Source organism: Zeugodacus cucurbitae, chromosome 2 (assembly GCF_028554725.1).
Source record: "Zeugodacus cucurbitae isolate PBARC_wt_2022May chromosome 2, idZeuCucr1.2, whole genome shotgun sequence".
Taxonomy (NCBI): domain Eukaryota; kingdom Metazoa; phylum Arthropoda; class Insecta; order Diptera; family Tephritidae; genus Zeugodacus; species Zeugodacus cucurbitae.
This window is the reverse complement of record NC_071667.1, coordinates 19,792,133-19,806,977: the sequence shown is the minus strand read 5'-3', so window position 1 is coordinate 19,806,977 and position 14,845 is coordinate 19,792,133. Positions and strand designations below refer to the sequence as shown.

Sequence of the window (14,845 nt, the reverse complement as noted above, 5' to 3'; positions counted from 1 at the left end):
GTCCACAACAGTGCGCCACGCATCTCTCCTTTTGGCGGTTTGGCGCCAATTGGTAATACCAAGTGAAGACAGGTCCTTCTCCACCTGGTCCTTCCACCGGAGTGGAGGTCTCCCTCTTCCTCGGCTTCCACCAGCGGGTACTGCATCGAAAACTTTCAGAGCTGGGGCACTTTCATCCATTCGAACAACATGACCCAGCCAGCGTAGCCGCTGTCTTTTTATTCGCTGGACTATGTCTATGTCGTCGAACAACACATACAGCTCATCATTCCATCTTCTGCGGTATTCGCCGTTGCCAATGTTTAAGGGACCGTAAATCTTCCGCAAAACCTTTCTCTCGAAAACTCCTAGTGCCGTCTCATCGGATGTTGACACCGTCCACGCTTCTGCACCATAAAGTAGGACGGGAATGATGAGGGACTTGTAGAGTTTAGTTTTTGTTCGTCGAGAGAGGACTTTACTTTTCAATTGCCTACTCAGTCCATAGTAGCACCTGTTGGCAATAGTGATTCTGCGTTGGATTTCAAGGCTGACATTATTATCGGTGTTAATGTTGGTTCCTAGTTTTACATAAAGGTATATTTTTCAGATATATCGATAGGTATGTTCAACCTTAAACAAATAAGGAAACTATCAATATTTAAAATTCTAAAAGCAAAAGAAACTGAAAATAAATTTTCGAGAGAGACTGCAACATACATTGAACCTAATAGTTAGCAGAGTCAATCATATTTTCCAAGTATTTTACAACCTCACATTTTATTTCGAATTTTGATTTTTCGTTGGTTATTTTTAACCATATTCATATGGGCATTTCCGCCAGAAGGTCCACCACAGACAAAATATTAAACATTATTAGAATTAGAAAGTTTTTGCATATTATCATAGGAAAATATTTAAATTTATTTATATTAAATTAATTTTAAATTAATTCATAACCAATTACGAGGTATACGAAAACCAAGTCGCGTAGGAGCTACTTTTCTCATTTTGATTTTTCTACTGCATTTGTTTTTTCGTCAAAATTGTTAAAGAAACATATCATGTATAATTTTTTGCTTTGTGTAAAACCTTTATGAGGGTACAAAGAGCAAAATAAAATGCATAAGAAAGCATGCGATTGCAAATAACTGTAAGTGTTTGCTCTCTTATTATCCTATATTTTAATGTCCCGTGCGACATCAAAAAACAACACTTATTCCCACTGCATCGCAAATAAAAGCAGCAAGCTCGCCAAATTTTAGGTATAAACAGTAAACTTGTATACCATTAAAATAAAAAACCTTGTTCAAAAATCAGAAGATTTGTGGTTTTGGTAACTACTTAAAGTTGGTCCCGTGCGACATCGTAGGTAAAAATTTAAATTTATTTTTTGTCTTATAAAATTGAGTTAAGTATGTAAATAGATACATTTACATTAATTATTTACATATGAGCAAAAACCGCACTTTAAATTCCACTGAAATAGGTATTCAAATAGATTTTGGCGAAAATTTTAGGCTTACAAAACAAAATAAGAGTGCTCATTTTAACAAGGTTGTCAGGAGAAAATCGTTTATTTTTAAAAGTGACAAGTTAACTCATGACATATTATTTTCTTGATAAATCTCATAACTAAAATTAAGAAATCCTTTAGTTGCTTTTCTAAAATATTTATTTTTTTTAAGGTAAATGCTCTCAGTTTAAAATCAAATTTATAATATCAAGCCTGGTTGATTTTATAAAATAATTACCTCTTCATTAGAATATAATTTTTTTGCAAGGAACCGATGAACTGGGAGCAGTTATCAAAAGGAAAGTCTAGCAGATAACGAAATCCAAAAATTTGTATACCCGAGGACAGCATTTTCTGAAAAAACTGTATTTCACATTCATAATACTATTTTCATTTCATACTATAGAATTTTTATGGTGTTTCTCGTTGGATGTTGGTTAAAATAAATAAATAAATACATTTACTACTTTTTTAAGCCATTTTATTGGACTTGTTGTTAAATAATTCCGTATTATAACAACAAATTGAACATAAATATTATGATGGAAAAAAAATGTCCCGTGCGACATGTCCCGTGCGAATGCGGTTAATAATTAATTAAAAAAAAACTATAAATTATTTTTGGATGAAATTCATACCATCTTTAAAGGCCATCAATGCGCAACATTTTACAATCAAAAACATTTGAATATTGCCTCACAATTCGCTGAAATCGCCGTTTGAATCGTTGTCCCCAAAAACGACTTCCATTTTTTGTCCCGTGCGAATGCCTTGGTTTTTTGCAATTATCTTGAAAATGAAAACCGTTCCAAAATCAACCTTAACACTAAATGTAGAGCTAATGAAGGGCTATTAAAAAATCCTATTGTCAAAATTAAAAAACATTTTAGTTCATATTTTTTTTAGTTGAAAGGTGTACGATTGTCCCGTTCGACATGGCGGAAATGCCCATATGTTTCTTTCTCAATAATTTTGTGGTTTTACAAACAACCGTTATGCCTACAAAAATATTACTATTTCGTGCAACATATTGCCGACAAATAATGAAATGAATATTCAGTATTCACCGAACTTAATTAAATTTATTTAAATGCAAAAATGTTCCCCTGTTTTTGATGAATTTGATTGATATGTATATGATACTCTTACGCAGTGTAGCGCTATTGCAGTGTGTGTTGGAATATACTCGTATGTGAAGTAAATGTATTGTTAACCCTCAAGAACTGCTGCTTTTGTGCTGAGCAATATTGATTGATGTCAACATCCGATGAGACGGCACTAGGAGTTTTCGAGAGAAAGGTTTTGCGGAAGATTTATGGTCCCTTAAAGATTGGCAACGGCGAATACCGCAGACGATGGAACGATGAGCTGTATGTGTTATTCGACGACATAGTCCAGCGAATAAAAAAACAGCGGCTACGCTGGCTAGCTCATATTGTTCGAATGGATGAAAGTGCTCTAGATCTGAAAGTTTTCGATGCAGTACCCGTTGGTGGAAGCCGAGGAAGAGGGAGACCTTCACTCCGATGGAAGGACCAGGTGGATAGGGACCTGGCTTCGCTTGGTATAACCAATTGGCGCCAAACTGCCAGAAGGTGGGATACGTGGCGCGCTGTTTTGGACTCGGCTAAAACCGCGTAAGCGGTGTCTACGCCAGTCAAGAAGAAGAAGAATATTGATTCAGGTTTAAAAGTTGTTGAAAATATCTTTACAAATTGAACAAAATTAAAAAAAATACTATGAAAGTGCTACAAGATTGTAAGTAATTTTCAAAAGAACATTAGAAAACTGACTTTAAGTAGGTCGAATAAAAGTTGTAAGGAGAAAAAAACCCGAAAAAGCAATTTATTAATAACATTGAAATTTATCAAAACTTGTACAGGTGCTGGAAGCTTTTGAGTATTCGAAAGTTACTCATTTTATAAATTAAATGACAACAAAATGCATGTACTTCCTTGGTTTTGGTGCCCTCCAAGTTAAGATCCTATGTTATCAAAAAATTTTAAGCTACTAACGAAAACTTTATCATGTTCGAAAAACACAAAGGGATGATTATAGGCTGCTGAATGCATTTATTTGCAAATACCTTATCTGCTTTGATTACAATATGCTTGCTAAAAGAGCCTATCGATTGGTAATCACACCCTGAACCCACGGGACTCTAACGGTTGACTTCAATTAAATGAAAAGTGGCAGGCAGCCCTTATGTCTGTGGCACCATTTTGACTTTCGACACTTGCCATAATAACATGTAATTTCTCTGTAACTTGACAGGCAGCTGCTGTGAGTTTCAAAATTATATATATTCGCGCTACCCGCTACAAATTCAATTAGTATTTACAGGCATACCCCATCGTACGCCCAATTGCAATTTTGCGCTTATATATTTTTTTAATTATCGCAGCTGGTATTGTTGTTGAAATTTTAAATTGTAATTTGTGTTCGACGGCAGCGGCATATTTGACGCGTACTCACAACCTTTCCGCTAACCTCTAAACCAGCTCTAAATACCAGCTGCCCAAAATTGATGCCGCCGAGTAATCACTGTGAAATGTGCTTGCAACATTTTATAAAATCAGCAACGCCGGTATTCCACAAGCATTCATTCGTAAAATTCTGTTATTGCGTGTCTGATTGCGGCATTTGCGTACGTGGAAATTTAATCAATCAGTTGCACATTACATTTGCGGCCAAATATGCTACAAAAAATGATCAAATCGACCAGAGTTTACGTGTGTCTGTCTGTTGTAGTATATGTGCAATTGTGCATGTGAAAACCAATCATGCTTAAAGAATTCAAAATTTAGGCAAATCTCAGGATATTCATTTACTTGTTCATTCATATTTAATTTTCACTTTCCTAATTTCATGGATATTTTAATTTTAGGAAATTTCTGCGTTTCAGTGCATATAAATTGAGAGAGAGCTTACAGAGTAGAAGTCAGTGAGGATAACTTTAAACTTACAGTCAAAATAACGATTGCTAGTAATATAGATTTAAACTGATATTAAAGAAAATAAAATATCCTCTAATGACTCAATCGATCGATTCGACTTGGGTAGAAGTGGCAGGAGAAAAAATTAGTTACTTGAGATCTCTTTGGTTTTTTTTTTGCTATTTTAATGTTCTCTTCATGAACTTTTAACTACATTTTATTTAGTAGTGTTACAGGTCTGGAACTAATATTTTACCATTTGAAGTATTTTATTGCCAAAACAAACCTTAAGATACCGATTGTTGCCTGACTGATTTTGGAGAATATGCAGATAGCTAAAAGACGCACTGAAAAGTACTTCATCAACTTGTCATAAACCTTTCCGTATGTACGTTTACATAGTCCATTTACTTCTATTCCGAAAGCTTTAAATCCAACTTCCAGCAGATTCAAAGTGTTGCGCCTGTACTCGGTTATTTCGCTGATCCGTATTAGTCCATCTCGATGTCAGGTTTAATTTTTTACTACAACCCAGAAGAAAAATTCGTTCGTCCATTAACAAAATTCGTCAAATTCAAAAGTATTCGAAGAACACGAGTATTTGGCTCATTGCAATAAAACTCGTCCACGATTTTGCCATTTTTTGATACTTTTAGCAAGCTTCTCTCTTTATGGCACTAACACTTGGTTATATGATCAAATGAACTACGGCAAAGAAAAAACAATTGACCTCAACACGTTTCTTAGTCATTCTTTGAATTCCTTCGATTATGAAAATCTATGAAAATCTTTATTTCTTTTAACACAACTCCTTAAGAATGCTAGATCAAAAATAAATATATATGTAAGTATTTGCAGGCGACAACATTGATGTAGACGAAAAAATAAATATCTTTTTCAAAAAATCAAAAATATTATTTTCTGAACACACTTCGTATAGTAGTTGACATGTTTTGTTTGATGATGTTTAGTACTTAAATACACTCAAAGTGAAATTAATAACGACACAACAAAGTACAAAGTACTTTATAGATTACATACTTTAGTAAAAAGCTTTCATATGTACTATAAACAAATAAAGAAATAGATTGCTTGCTTAATTTTTTGCTACTAAACCGATTACTTACACAAGAACAAATAACTTTTCCATATATAAGTTTTTAATCCTTTAAGTAGTCCTTAGCGAAAGACAAAACAGCAGATAGCTAAAGATATAACAGCATATGTAAGTCGATAAAGAGCAATTTTGAGAAAAGCACTTTCTGACGTGATTCTAAAGGCTAAAATTACGTCATTTAAATGAAGTACGGCAAACATTATACTTTACTCTTCTTACACTTTAAGAAAGATTACGAAATATTTTCATAAACGACATGCATATATTATATATATTCGCAGCAGTTATTACTTTATCGTCATGACATCAGCTGTTTTGTCGTGTGACCACAATTATAACCGCACGTACATTCATATTAATTTGCATTTGGCTAGTGGTTAACTTACATATGTACACATACATATCACTTATAAGAAGCTGCTGAATAGCATTATTAATACACACGTAAAGAAGGAAAATTAAAATGCAATACTCGTGTGTATACACGAAACCATTTTGACTGGATGATATTCGCTGTTATTAAATTCCAATAAAAACAGACATGATTCCATAACGAGCACAGAAGTTTTTCTGCATGCGGACGAATGGAGAAGGAAAAGGAATTTTAAATATTCCATTCATAAAATGCATTCAAGCAGGTGTGAATTGGCTGATTGAACTTTTATGGAGAAAGGGCAGCGGGCGATATACATATGCGTGCAAACGACACCATTGCATTTGTGTGTGCGAGTAGCCTGTAGGAAAAATATGAACTTGTGAAACAGTGTGGTAATGTAACGGTTACATGGTGCTGAACTTGTGAAACACTATTAATAACAACTAAGGAAGGGCTAAGTTCGGGTGTAACCGAACATTTTATACTCTCGCAATTTATTTATTTAATTTTATTAAGATAACAAACAATTTGACCCACATATTCGGCATATATGTATATGGTATAAAGCCCATTGAAAGTTTGAAAATCCTAATATTAAGTATATGGGAGTTAGGTGAAGTTATGATCCGATTTCACGTATTTTAGGCACGGAGGCATTATATTAGAAGAAAAATATTCCCTCCGAATTTATTCAAAATATCTGAGAGATTCACCTATATTTTCGTTAAAAAATTTATTCGAAGCTCTGAAGTCCTCATATTCGATGTATGAGGCATTGAATACTTATAGTCCGTTTTTTGGCGGTTTTTAGAAAAGCGATGCCACACTATAAATGCAGTATTTGTGCAAAGTTCTATTCCGATATCTGCACTGGTGCTTCCTTTATATATTGTAAAGTAAACGATTCAGATTGGCTACAAACTTCTGGTATATGGGAAGTAGGCGTGGTTGTGAACCGATTTGGGCTATTTTCACAACATTTAATTGAGATGCAAGGGAAATATTTCAAACCGAATTTCATTGAAATTGGTCGAGTAGTTTCGGAGATATGGTTTTTGACCCATAAGTAGGCGGAACCACGCCGATTTAAAATTTTGAAAGCAGCTCTTCTGTGCCTTCTTTATAATGAAATTTAAGGCTTCTCTTGGTTTTCCTTACTGATTTTTAGTAGTTTTCAACATTACCTTTGTATGGGAGATGGGCGTGGTTATAATCCGATTTTCTCTATTTTTGGACTATATAAGGAAATGCCTGGGAAAAACGACTCATGAAAGTTTCGTTGATATAGCTTTAGTAGTTTACGAGATATGAACAAAAAGCTTAGTATGGGTCGGGGCCACGCCCACTTTCCCTTGTCCAAATATGCCCCTTCATTGAACAATCGTTTGTACCAAACTTTGAGTTCATAGCTTAATTTATGGCTTAATTATAGCTCTTTGTGTGTTTTCGGTTATCGCCATTTCGTGGGCGTGACAGTGATTCCGCCCATCTTCGAACTTAACCTTCTTATGGTACCAAGGAACACGTGTTCCAAGTTTCATTAAGATACATCAATTTTTACTCAAGTTACAGCTTGCACCGACGGACAGACAGACATACGGATTTGAATTTTACTCGTCATCCTGATCACTGGTATATATAACCTTATATCTAACTCGTTTAGTTTTAGGACTTACAAACAACCGTTATGTGAACAAAACTATAATACTCTCTTAGCAACTTTTGTTGCGAGAGTTTAAAAATGGTATTCAGTTTATAAAAGCGTTGAGGCATGTGTGGGTTTGTGAAAAAATAATTGTGAATCTAAACCAGAGAAAGTAATGGAATGTATATGAAGAGAACTTAGAGTTAGGGGATGGAAGTTTTTAACTTAAAACACCGCGTTTTAACACTCTAAGAGACTCGATATACACCTGAGAGTCCAAGGGCGAACTATTATGTACAGTAACAGCATCCTGTTGTTCACGGAAAATGTTTCGATGCTGTACAAGATGGTTGCATAAATTTAGGTTAACTCTCAAATGTGCCACGTAAAATACGGATATGCGGCATATGTAAGACGAACATGAGTGTACAAGGAGAGTCACACGTGTATTGCATCTTAAATAGTAAAGTTATTTAGACGGAAAATATTTTATTTCAGTAGCTTAAGGTTGTAGTTTCAATAATATAAAACAAATTAGATTGGGTCTTCAAAATAGTAAAGCCTTGTAAGAATATATATTACAAATTAATGTTTATGCTTCCGCAACATCACTATTGCAAAGTGTCTAAAACTAAAAGGGCTAGATATAGAGTTATTTATATATGCACAAGTAGTGAGGGTGACGAGTATATTTGAAATCCGGATTCTTCGGTCCTTAGCTTTAACTTAAGTGAATATTGAGGTATCTTGATGAAGCATTGTACACGTGTTTCTTCCGACTCAATCAAACTAGAACTTTTCAAGACCTTTTATGTATTGAACCTCAGTGCTTGTGGCTAATTTTATAACTAAAAAATCGGTAAATCTCTCAGATATTCTAAAGAGACGTGTTTCCTTAATGATGTGCCTCCGTTCCTAATTTTTTTAAAATCTAAAAACCTCTAATCCCCATTTACCTTATATACGGATTTTTAGATTTGCGCTGAACTTAATACCGTATATATCGATGTATTTGTGAAATGTCTTAGCCAAATTAAGTGAGCATCTAGTCTTGGATATAATATATCTTGGTGGCATAGGAATTATTCCAGCTTCCATATTGTATATATATATGTAATGATTTTCGTTATTCAAGAGGACTGTATGCCGAATATACGGGTCGAATATACATGACAATGGATACACTAAGACCCAAGCGTAATGATTCACTCATCTAATTAATTCTTTAGAGCGTCCAGAGTCCAGAGAGCGCTCTATGCTCCTTTAAATTCAATTCATGAGTTATTTTTATGGTTCAACTGAGTTGTATGTCAAGTCACTGGAAGAGGAATCTCTGAATGTTTCCAAATGCGTGTACATATGAGTATTTATTTCTCTTAGCAACCAACACTGTTTCATGAATTTGCAATCCTTTTTAATTTATTTTTCTCTCTCGGTGCTCTCCATACTCATTATACCATAACTCATTAGAGTTAAATCTACTTTAAGTCTTTCTGCGATGGATATGAAACCTGACATTTTTGGAATCAAATAGCATTTGAAAGCGGATAGAGTATGAAAGCTTACAATTACAGCATTAAATCTACAAATTCAACTGCAGAGAATTTTCCTTACAACGTACGTAAGTATGTATATATGTACATAAGTACATTAATAAGTGTGTATATTTGTATGTACTTATGTAAGAACATAATCCGCACAAAACCAATTTAAAGTTTTTATTCACTTTCGAATGAGGTGAATCAGTGCAACGCAAATAAAAAACGACTATTCCGGCCCGGCACGCTCAATAACACCGCGTTTATATTGCATCATCAGAGGGATTTAGTTTCGGCTTATTTATTCGCTCACATACTTACACTCACATGAGTATATACGAACACGCACATATATATATATATACATATATATGTATATATTTGCACTGCAACAGTTATTATTGGAAGAGTTTTCCAGCCTTTCTTTGCCCTCACAATTTATTCGTGTAACTTGGCGCACGTAGAAGGCTTGCAACACTTTTTGCGCAAATCCCGTGGGAAAATAAAGAAAATATTTGCACTTCTGTTGTGGCGTTGACATCAACGCCAACTGAAACGCGTAGTAATTACTTACACTTTAAGTAAAAAAAATCGTATCTCTCCTCTATCGAAGGCGGCACCTCATTTGCAACATTTAAAGAAAGATAAATAAAAAAGTAGGTGTCTTTACGTAATTGGATATGCCAAGAGAACTAAGCGTGAGCGGAAAATGTGGGTGCTTACCATTATTGCGGTTGACGCAAAAAATTAACGGCTTATGGCAACCAATTTAAGGGCTGGCGGCTGGTGGCTGACGGCTGACGTGGCAGCGCATCGCAAATGAGGTGGTAAATGTATGGCATACGTAGGATATAATATATCTGTAGGTATGTCATTACTGTAATTACTCTTAAAGGACATGGATCGAAGTTATAACGCCAAAGAGCTAATTAATATTTAAACTATTAATTTAAGGAAATTATATTTATATTTTGGGAACAAAGACGAATTGATGAGATATCAATGACAAATCTAATGCTAATAATAAATAAATAAAGGCCGCACCTACCTAGCTACCTACCCCATGGGTCGTGTTTAAAATCTCCCTCGATGCTAAGTATACAAAATTTTAAGAAAATATTGAAATAATTTTGTAGACTGTTGCCGCTCTCGTTTATTTAATTATTTGAAATGTAGGCTCTTCAGAATAGATGTACTCAAATCTGTAATAGTTTGAAGATGCAATATGCCTTATCTACAAAACATTTAGCCAAAATGTACCAACATTGGAATGCAATCGTCTTAAAGCCGCAAGATTTACGATAAAATGTTCCAAACAGTATCGAATAAGATATTCTCATCAAAAAATTCAATTAATGTGCTAAAATATATCATCCCCTCAGCTGGGAACTATTTGAAGGTCACGGTTTGCTAATCAAATGAGCAAACATTTGTACCGGAAAATGAATAATGCGAAGATAATAGGCAAGACACACACCGACATCAACACTCGAACAGACTTGCTCAAGTACACACAAACTAGTGCTGGCATCGAGAATACATTTTATGGCAACATACATAAAGCAATTCGGTGCAAAAGGATGCGAAACAAGTATAAGTGGCGCCTGAATAATGTCGAATGTCCTTGAATATATGCACATTTTCATATATGTATTGGTGGGGTATATACCATATTTATACTCTCGCAACAAATGTTGCTAAAGAGAGTATTATAGTTTTGTTCACATAACGGTTGTTTGTAACACCCAAACTAAACGAGTTAGATATAGGGTTATATATACCAAACTGATCAGGGTAAAGAGTGGAGTTCAAATCCGAATGTCTGTCTGTCCGTCCGTCCGTCTGTGCAAGCTGTAACTTGAGTAAAAATTAAGATATCTTGATGAAACTTGGCACACTTATTTCATGGCACCATAGGAGCAAAATCGGACCACTGCTACGCCCACAAAATGGCGAAAAACGAAAACACATAAAGTGCCACAACTAAACCATAAATAAAGCTATGGAAATAAAATTTGGTATGAAGGATCGTACTATGAAGGGGCATATTTGGATGTAATTTTTTTGGGGAAGTGGGCGTGGCCCCGCCCCCTACTAAGTTTTTTGTACATATCTCGCAAACCAATAAAGCTATATAAACCAAACTTTCTGCAGTCGTTTTTTTAGCCACTTCCTAATACAGTCCAAAAATGAAAGAAATCGGATCATAACCACGCCCACCTCCCATACAAAAGTTAGGTTGGAAATTACTAAAAGTGGGTTAACTCACTAAGGAAAAACGACAGAAACACTAAATTTCACATAAGAAATGGCAGATGGAAGTTGCACTCAGATTTTTTTACAAAATGAAAAATGGGCGTGGCGTCGCCCACTTATGGGTCAAAAACCATATCTCAGGAACTACTCGAACGATTTCAATGAAACTTGGTTTGTAATAGTTTCCTTACCTCCCAATAATATGTTGTGAAAATTGGCCAAATCGCTTCACAACCACGTCTACTTCCTATATACCAGAACTTTGAAGACGATCTGAATCGTTAACTTTACAATATATATAGTAAGCACTAGTGAAGATATCGGTGCAAAACTTTGCACAAATACTGTATTTATAGTGTGGCAGCCCATTTCTGAAAATCGCCGAAATCGGACCATAGGTTTTCAAGGCCCCATGTATCGAACATGAGGACCTCGGTGCTTCCAACCTAATATTATGGTTTCCAACTTTCAATGGACTTTATACAATATATATGACGAATATGTGGGTCAAATTGTGTATTATATAATATAAATAAAGCTAAATAAATAAATTGCGAGAGTATAAAATGTTCGGTTACACCCGAACTTAGCCCTTCCTTACTTGTTTTGAATGTAGTTGATGTCGTGTAGTAGAAATTGCAAATTTTTTTCGGAAAATGTCTTTTTGTAAAATTTCTTAATGCCAATATGGTAAAACTTTTTTTTTTAATCCACACAATCTCCACTAATGGTTAAATGAGTGCTGAAATGAATCTCAGTGTTTATATAAGTATATAAAAACCTTGATTGTCATTTTGTAGTCATTTTTAGGCTAAGATTTTTACCTGACTCTGTCTGTAATAAGTGAAAAAAGGGTCAATATTTGTATGAAGCATCCTTAATCCTTTAATTCTCTTGAGGAACAGTAAGATTGTTCCATCTTTTTAAAAAATATTTTTGTAAAATATTAATAGGATAGTTCGAATTCGATCCAAATAAATTTTAAGAGGTATTTGACAATTTAAATCTGTTACAGGAATATATTTCTAAATTATAACTCCGCATTACAGCTTCTGCATTTTCAGATAGATCAATCTGAATTGGATTTAACTTATTATACCTCAAATATAGAATACATTATGTATACAACTTCATGGATAATTTGGATTGTTTTCGACCAATAAAGCGCTAATGGAGGATTTCATACGAGGATCGGGATCGTCAATGAGTACTGCTCATTCGGATTCTCAGAACTGTGTGTTATTTACATTATACATAGAAGAATAACACAAAAGGCAAGATACTAGAACAATTCTTGCTTTTGGACCTTTAGCAAAAATTTAAAGTTTTAGACCATTCGGCTTACATGACTTTTATTGCAAATTGATGTTGAATGCCGAAAACCATATAGAAAACACTTTTTTGTAACGGCAAATAGATGCTCCAGTTTTCTGTCCACTCTGTTTGCGCTTCTTCCTTCATCTTTTCTTGTGTACCTGTCCTCTTTCGGCTGCACTGTGGCGAGTTTACGCATATTTAATTACAAGCAATGACTTTATTGTGGACTCAACTGTCTTTCATACGCGAAGAGGTGACAGATGAATGGAAATTTAAAAATGCATTATCTTGAAGAGACAGCTGAGCAGTGCTCAAATGTTACAAAAATCTACGACGAATTTTCTGAAGCACAGATAATTATAGAAGATTGTTCTCAGTACTCAAGAAAATGCTTAATATATAGGAGTGTATTAATTTTTTCATGCATATCTCACATGCAAATACTGAGAAGGAGAACAAAAAAACATAATGAGTGGATCAGAACTATTTTCTCTTCGGCTTACTTGAAAGTTATACTAACTTCATTCCAAAAAAGTCATTAAAAGCTGTTACTGGTAGTATCTTTATACGACTTTTATACTTTATGCTATAAAAAATACTAAAAATTCTTAAATGAAAAGCTGTGGAATTCATGAAAATTATTTATTAAAAATATTTTCTATGAATGAGTGCACTCAAGTAATATGTAGATATCTTTCTCCAGTACAATAAATAAACTCTCGTTTATAAAATGCTAACAATATAAATACACGTATATATGTAATCGTCCGCAGAAGCTAGCGGAATGAATGATGTATAGCCACCATATTAAATAAGCGACTTTTAAAAGCTGTCTTTGACATTTTTATTAAATTTCAACTTCTTCGCCGCAAGCGTACAAATCAGCGTGTAAGAAGCAATGTCAGAAAGACTTCCGGAAAATGTTTCGCCAGTACTCACTCAATTTATTGTACTTTTACACAGTTTGTTTGGAGTACACAGTACATACTCGTATAGTATGAGTATTTCGGAAAATATATTTATGCAGTACAAACAAGTTTACTATTTTGATTGCATAATATACAATTCTTTAAAGTTTAAAGCGTGTAAGAAAATCCCACCATTGGCAATTATATTATTGTAACTAGAATCTATAGAAAAAGGAAATGTTCGGATTAGACCCTCATTACCAAAAAAAAAAAACAAGTAAAGAAAGGCTAAGTTCGGGTGTAACCGAACATTTTATACTCTCGCAATTTATTGAAGCAATTTTATTAAGATAACGCACAAAATTTACCCATAAATTCGGCATAAAGTTTAATAGAATAACGAAAATCGTCATATATAGATATGAGGGCTGAGGTAATTTCTGAACCGATTTCATTCAATTTCACTAGCAAGGGACACTATATCCCATACTATACGCTCACTTAATTTTGCGTAATAAAGCCCAACGAATTTTTAAAAAACCTATAAATATGTGTATGGGAGCTAGGAGATGTTGTGACCCAATTTTAATAATTTTTGGAACAGAGACACACTATTGGAAGAAAACAATTTCCTCTGAATTACATTAAATTAGCTGAGAGATTTACCCATATTTTCGGTAAAAATTTAATCTTAGGCGCTGAGTTCAACATGTTCGATATCTGGGGCCTTGAAAAGTTATAGCCCGTTTTCGACAATTTTTTCTCAAGTGAAGCCAGAGGTGATATGTACTATTTGTGTAAAGTTTTATTCCGCTATCTTCATTGGTTCCGTATGTATACATTATAAAGTGAAGGATTCAGATGGAATTCAAAATTGAGTTATAAAGAAAGTAGTCGTGGTAGTGAACCGATTTCATCCATTTTCCACACATGTCATCAGGGTGTCAATAAAATATTATATAAAGAATTTCATTGAAATCTGTCGAGTAGTTCCTGAGATATGGTTTTTGACCCATAAGTGGGCGATACCACGCCCATTTTCGAATTTGAAAAAAGATCTGAGTGCAGCTTCCTTCTGCTATCATTTCTGTGAAATTTTGTGTTTCTGACGTTTCTCGTTAGTGAGTTAACGTACTTTTAGTAATTTTTAACCTAACCTTTGTATGGGAGGTGGGCGTGGTTATTATCCGATTTCTTTCATTTTTGGACTGTATAAGGAAACGGCTAAAAGAAACGACTGCAGAAAGTTTGGTTTAT

General features: G+C 34.3%; 1 protein-coding gene across 9 annotated transcripts in view; it reads right to left on the bottom strand.

Moving 5' to 3' along the window:
* LOC105217823 (cadherin-87A) overlaps nucleotides 1–14,845 on the bottom strand; it is a 266,466-nt gene that overhangs the window by 25,615 nt on the left and 226,006 nt on the right. The window lies entirely within an intron of this gene.